The sequence below is a fragment of the Procambarus clarkii genome, chromosome 35 (assembly GCF_040958095.1).
Source record: "Procambarus clarkii isolate CNS0578487 chromosome 35, FALCON_Pclarkii_2.0, whole genome shotgun sequence".
Classification (NCBI taxonomy): domain Eukaryota; kingdom Metazoa; phylum Arthropoda; class Malacostraca; order Decapoda; family Cambaridae; genus Procambarus; species Procambarus clarkii.
Window position 1 is genome coordinate 5050804 of NC_091184.1, and position 7301 is coordinate 5058104.

The 7301-nt window shown below is 33.5% G+C and overlaps 1 long non-coding RNA gene across 1 annotated transcript in view; it reads left to right on the top strand.

Annotated features, from left to right (window-relative positions):
- Window positions 1-4431: 4431 nt before the first annotated feature.
- Window positions 4432-7301, top strand: part of LOC138371207 (uncharacterized) — a 4245-nt gene continuing 1375 nt past the window's right edge. The window contains exons 1-2 of the long non-coding RNA XR_011230335.1: window positions 4432-4579; window positions 5276-5382. This is a non-coding gene — a long non-coding RNA (uncharacterized lncRNA). The remainder of the gene's footprint in view (window positions 4580-5275; window positions 5383-7301) is intronic.

Sequence of the window (7301 nt, forward strand, 5' to 3'; positions counted from 1 at the left end):
ACCTTGTCTTGCACCCTGCTTAGTATTCCTATTGAGATATGAAATATTATTGCATTCATATAATTATTCATTCACAGTCATTACTATTTTTATGGGCTATGTTCTGTTACCCTAATGCTTTTTATTCCTGGGCATGTCCATTTACTCTCCAGCCCTTCACAAGCCACTGCTGCACCCCCTCCATGCCCATACTTACTGTGCTTATTCTTACAGGACTGCACTGCATTATGTGGTGCTCACTGCCTGGACACCTTGGCAATGTAGAGAACAGATATTCTGCAATACCGTGATATTAGCAGTAGAGTGATAAGCTGAAAAACGGGAGGTACAATTAATGGAAAGAAGTTGAGTATCAACTCTTGTAATTTATATTGCTTCCAGTGAGTTTTTAGTTTTCTTATAATCTCTATGTTATCTATCCTCTACAACCTAGTTATCTGCTTGATACATGCATTATAGGGTTCTGGTAGTTGTTCTACTCACCAAGCCCTTCCAAGGCCAGGCTTGACATGTGAGAGCTTGGTCCAACAGGCTGTTGCTTGGACAGGACCCTCAGGCCCACATATCCACCACAGCCTTGTTTGTCCAGCACTTCTTGAAGATGTTCAGGTTTTCTCTTGAAGATGTCGACGGTTGTTCCAGCAATACCTGTATTTCTTTTATTGCTGAAAACATGTTTTCAGCCATAAAAAAAATAATCCTGAATCCAGAAAAAAATCCCTTTTGTATCATCTGGAAATTTTCAAATATTGCTGATCAAACCTGAGTCTAAATTATTTGTATATATTATGAATTACAGAGGTCCCAGGACAGAGTTTTGAGGAACTCCACTTACATTTTCCCACTCTGATTTAACCCCATTTATACAAACTCATTCTTATCTTTTAGCTAATCATTTATTGTACACACCATACTCAGCCTGTGTAGGGTAGTTTATTGTGCATCCTAGTATTGTGTATGTGTAGTATATATATTTGTGTAGTATATTTGGTATATTTAATGCCTCTAACCTCTCCTCATAGTTCTTGTCCTTCAATTCTGGGAGCCACTTAGTAGCATGTCTTTGCACCTTTTCCAGTTTATGTGCTTCTTAAGATATGGGCACCATACAACCGCTGCATATTCCAGCTTTAGTCTAACAAAAGTCGTGAACAATTTCTTGAGTATTTCGCCATCCATGCACTTAAAAGCTCTGAATATTATCCTTTACCTGCAATTGGTTGTTGCTGTATTTATAGAATATGATTTGTTCTGCTTTACATTTGTTTATTCTTTTTTTCAAAAATTCTTTCTGCCTCTCTCCTCACTGCCGTGTAGTTGTTTCTCTTTTTATTACTGGTATGTTTGGGGGTTTGGCCTCTTCGTATATTGATTCCATTTTTGTGTCTTTTGGTCGCTGGCCGTCTTGAAATTTCAGTTGAACAAATCCTGTTTCCTAGTTCTGCATCTTTGTTTTGGTATAAATGTTTTTGTTCCTTTATCATATATTTCACAAAATTGACATACTGTGCATTAATTCATCTCAATTACTTCCTTTCCTAACAGCAAGCCTTTCCAGTAAAATTCTTTGAATTGTTTTCTGACTTCCAGCCTAATGTTTGTTTTATCCTAGTGTGTATGATGCCTAGCGTGTGTCTGGTGCCTGTTGTGTTAAACCGAAGATAAATGCATAAGTATAGGTCAGTAATTTCTCCAGCTTTGAAAGGGGCTTTCATTATGCAGCAGTATTCCACTCTAGAGAGCACTAGCGTCTTAAAAACTATCATCATAGGTATAGCATCTCTAGTGTGAAAAGTTCTTGTTATCTATCCTGTCATTTTTCTTGCAGTTGTGACGGCTACTTTATTGTGTTCTTTAAATGTAAGGCCTTCTGACATCAGTACACCCAAATCCTTTACGTTGCTTTTCCGTTCAATGTTATGATTTGACTGAGTTTTGTAAGTGGTTTCCGTTTTTATATTTTCATTTTTTCCGTAGCGCATGAGCTGAAACTTATGTTCGTTAATCACCATGTTATTTTCTGTAGCCCATAGAAAGACCTGATTTACATCTGATTGGAGGTTTGCCGTGTCCTCTATGTTGCCTACTCTCGTGAAGATTCTAGTGTCATCTGCAAAGGATGATCAAGTACTATAGGTTGTGTCCTTGTCTATGTCCGATATGAGGATGAGAAAAAGTATTGGAGCAAGCACAGTACCCTTGGGGACTGAGCTCTTTACGGTTGATGGTCCAGATTTTATTTTGTTGACTACTACACATTGGGTTCTATTAGTCAGGAAGTTGTATATCCATCTGCCTATTTTTCCGGTAATTCCTTTTGAACGCATTTTATGTGCAATAACACAATGGTCACATTTGTCAAAGGCTTTTGCGAAATCTGTGTAAATTACATCAGCGTTTTGTTTGTCTTCCATGGCATCTAGTGCCATGTCAGAGTGGTCCAGCAACTGTGATAGGCAAGAGCGCCCTGTTCTGAAACCATGTTGTCTGGGATTATGGAGATGCTGTGATTCCATGTATTTGGTGATCTTACTTCTTAGCATTCTCTCAAAGATTTTTATGATGTGCGATGTTAGTGCTATCGGTCTGTAGTTTTTTGCCTCTGCCTTATTTCCTCCTTTATGGGGCGGTGCTATCTCTGCTGTTTTTAGTATGTCAGGGATAATGCCAGTATCTTGGCTTTGTCTCCAAAGAATGTGAAGGGCCTGCGATAACGTTTTTTTACAGTTCTAGATGAATATAGAGTTCCAAGAGTCAGGGCCTGGTGCAGAGTGCATAGGCATACTGTCTATGGCTTCTTCAAAATCCAGTGGGGATAGGATCACATCTGATTTATGATTTGATGTTGGTATCATATCCATGAAAAATTCATTTGGGTTATCAATCTTCAGTGTGTTCAGTGGCTCGCTGAAAACAGTCGTACTGATTGTGTGGTAAGGCATACTGATTCTTGTGTGGTATTGTGGCAAGTGCAATAATATGTATTGTTTCATTGCAGATAAGAGATTCCAGATCGTTCCAGATTTCCGAAGTACTGAAATGCACACCATACAAGCTTGGTGGATCTAGGTGCAAGGTAAAATAATTTACATTTACTTGAATATATTTTTAGCTAATTATCAGTATATATATAATATATTTATATGCATATATATATATATATATGTCATATATATGCATACATATGCATATATATATATATATATATATATATATATATATATATATATATATATATATATATATATATATATATATATATATATATATATATATATATATATATATATATATATATATATATATATATATATATATATGTCATATAATGCTTTGAAACTTTTGACGGTTTTGGCCTCCACCACCTCACCTAACTTGTTCCAACCGTTTACCATTCTGTTTGCAAAAGTGAATTGTCTTACATTTCTTCGGCATCTTTGTTTAGTTCGTTTAAATCTATAACCTCTTGTTCTTGAAATTCCAGGTCTCGGGAAATCTTCCCTATCAAGTTTATCAATTCCTGTTACTGTTTTGTACGTAGTGATCATATCTCCTCTTTTCCTTCTGTCTTCTAGTTTTGGAATATTTAATGCCTCTAATGTCTCCTCATAAATCCTGCCCTTCAGTTTTGGTATGAATGTTTGTGTGCCTTCATTGTATATTTTGCAAAATATGGAATACATCTCATTTACTTTACTTTAAGAATATGGTTCGATCAATTAAAAACCCTCTTGTTCAAATTGCAAAGAGACTGAAAGAGATGCAGCATGCTCAATGGATTATATATTAGTGATTATTATTAGGATTATATATTAGTGAATCATATTAGTGATTCAATTATTATGGTCATAAAACAATAAACAAATAGTTTTGCTGTTATTACACTCTATTCACAGGTTATATATAAGTATCTGCATGTTTTGTTCACCATTACAAACCACTAAGTTGGTTTGATTTTTGTTGAGATTGTTATTTATGATAAGATTCCTTACGTTATCTGAGAATGAAGCTATGTTGGTATTGGGAAATCTATAGATGGCACTTATAGTCAAGGAGGATTTAAGGGATTTACTGGAGAACTTGGCAAAGGTATATTCACAATAGTCGTCTCTATTACTAATGAGACTATTGCAGATGAAGGTATCTTTGTAAGATATTGCTATGCCACCTCCTTTTTTTATTAGGCCTGCAGTTGTGAATGGCTTTATTATCAGCCAAGTTGTAGCATACAACATAGCATATATATGTATATGGCATACATATATATATATACACATATATATATATATATATATATATATATATATATATATATATATATATATATATATATATATATATATATATATATATATATATATATATATATATATATATTCAAAATTCGTCAGTGTACTACATTTTTGTTGTTGCTTTTAGGTGATGCTTTTAACCAGTGTACGTGGGTCTGATTGTGCAACCACAGTTCGAAGAATAATGAAGATATGAACAAACGGCCTGTGGTCACTATACAGTCTGGAAGGGCAAAAGAAGAAATTGGCATTTCTACAAAAACAAGAACTATATAATGTTATTTTAAGTAAGTAACCAAAAAATTAAATAATTTGTTTAAAGTTTAAAATTCACTTAAAAATTTAAATTTTAAGTTAAAAATTTTTAACCAAAAAACTTAATATTTTTCATATTTGGAACCATTCCATAATATTTTCCCAAGCATAAATGATTATATTTCTATCACGTGCTCTTAAGATTGTTTCATTTAATAGAGGTTGAGCATAATTGTTCTCTGCTGCTAATAGAACTGACTGACTTAGCTATAGGAAAATGTAAACTTAATTGATTTATCCATTACAGTATTTTGCAGTTTATTTCATGATCCTGTGCTTAATACTTGCATAAATAGTAGACTACAAAATGCATTTTTATATCATTAGTATTGAATAATAATAATGCAAATAATTGACTTATAAATGATGTACAATTAATTGGTAGGTGATATTATATTATTAATATTTTTTCATTCTTGCAAAGCCTTAACAAAGCCATTAACATGTTAATATAAACTTGATCACCTTCCACTTATTTTCTCATGTGCTACCTACATGTACAAAACCTTATTCCTAAATGCATATTTTGTTCTGAAACTTGTCCTTTATATGTTGTGTATCACCATCTCTGGAGAGTTTTATCTGATTGATGTATAAATTACTTTTAATTTTACAGATTATTATTGTTATACTGAATTTATTATTATATAAATAACTTAATTTTACAGAATCATCTATCAACGCACATCCACAAGTTGAGGAGGAGGATGTGACCTTCCAGATTTCTCAAGTACTGAAACATGCACCAAACAGGCCTGGTGGATCTAGGTACAAGGTAAAATAATTTAATTTTTTTTTTTTTTTTTACTAATTGTCCGATATATATATATATATATATATATATATATATATATATATATATATATATATATATATATATATATATAAAAATATATATATAATGTGTCGTACCTAGTAGCCAGAACGCACATCTCAGCCTACTATGCAAGGCCCGATTGGCCTAATAAGCCAAGTTTTCATGAATTAATGTTTTTTCGACTACCTAACCTAACATTTTCAGTTACCTAAACTAACCTATAAAGATAGGTTAGGTAGGGATGGTTAGGTTCGGTCATATATCTATATTAATTTTAACTCCAATAAAAAAAGAATTGACCTCATACATAATGAAATGGATAGCTTTATCATTTGATAAGAAAAAAAATAGAGAAAATATATTATTCATGAAAACTTGGCTTATTAGGCAAATCGGGCCTTGCATAGTAGGCTGAAAAGTGCGTTCTGGCTACTAGGTACGACATATATATATATATATATATATATATATATATATATATATATATATATATATATATATATATATATATATATATATATATATATATATATATATATATATATATATATATATAGAGTGTGTGTGTGTGTAATTACCTAAGTGTAGTTACAGGATGAGACCATCTTCCCAGCACTCTTTGTCATATAACGCTTTGAAACTACTGACAGTCTTGGCCTCCACCACCTTCTCACCTAACTTGTTCCAACCGTCTACCACTCTATTTGCGAAAGTGAATTTTCTTATATTTCTTTAGCATCTGTGTTAAGCTAGTTTCAATCTATGACCTCCTGTTCTTGAAGTTCCAGGTCTCAGGAAATCTTCCCTGTCGATTTTATCAATTCCTGTTACTATTTTATATGTAGTGATCATATCACCTCTTTCTTCTGTCTTTTAGTTTTGGCATATTTAATGCCTCTAACCTCTCCTCGTAGCTCTTGCCCTTCAGTTCTGGGAGCCACTTAGTAGCATGTCTTTGCACCTTTTCCAGTTTGTTGATGTGCTTCTTAAGATATGGGCCAACTTCTGTTGGTTGGCACCACACAACAGCTGCATATTCTAGCTTTGGCGTAACAAAAGTCATGAACAATTTCTTTAGTATATCACCATCTATGTATTTAAACGCAATTCTAAAGTTAGAAAGCGTAGCATAGGCTCCTCGCACAATATTCTTTATGTGGTCCTCAGGTGATAGTTTTCTATCTAGAACCACCCCTAGATCTCTTTCTTTATCAGAATTCTTTAAAGATTTCTCACATAATGTATAGGTTGTGTGGGGTCTATGTTCTCCTGTTCCACATTCCATAACATGGCATTTATTAACATTAAATTCCATTTGCCAAGTGGTGCTCCATATACTTATTTTATAAAGGTTTTCTTGAAGGGCATGCCAATCATCTAAATTTCTTATCCTTCCTATTATCTTAGCATCATCAGCAAACATGTTCATGTCATTCTGTATACCAACTGGTAGATCATTTATGTAGACAATAAACATCACTGGTGCAAGAACTGAACCCTGTGGTACTCCACTTGTGACATTTCTCCAGTCCGATACATTGCCTCTGATTACTGCCCTCATTTTTCTATCAGTCAGAAAATTTTGCATCCATGTTAGAAGCTTACCTGTCACCCCTCCAATATTTTCCAGTTTCCAGAACAACCTCTCTATGTGGAACTCTGTCGAATGCCTTTTTTAGGTCCAGATAGATGCAGTCAACCCAACCATCTCTTTCCTGTAATATATCTGTTGCTCGATCATAGAAACTGAGTAAATTCGATACACAGGATCTTCCAAATCGAAAACCATACTGTCTGTCTGAAATTATATCATTTCTCTCCAGGTGTTCTACCCATTTAGTTTTAATTATTTTTTCCAATATTCCAATTCCAATTTT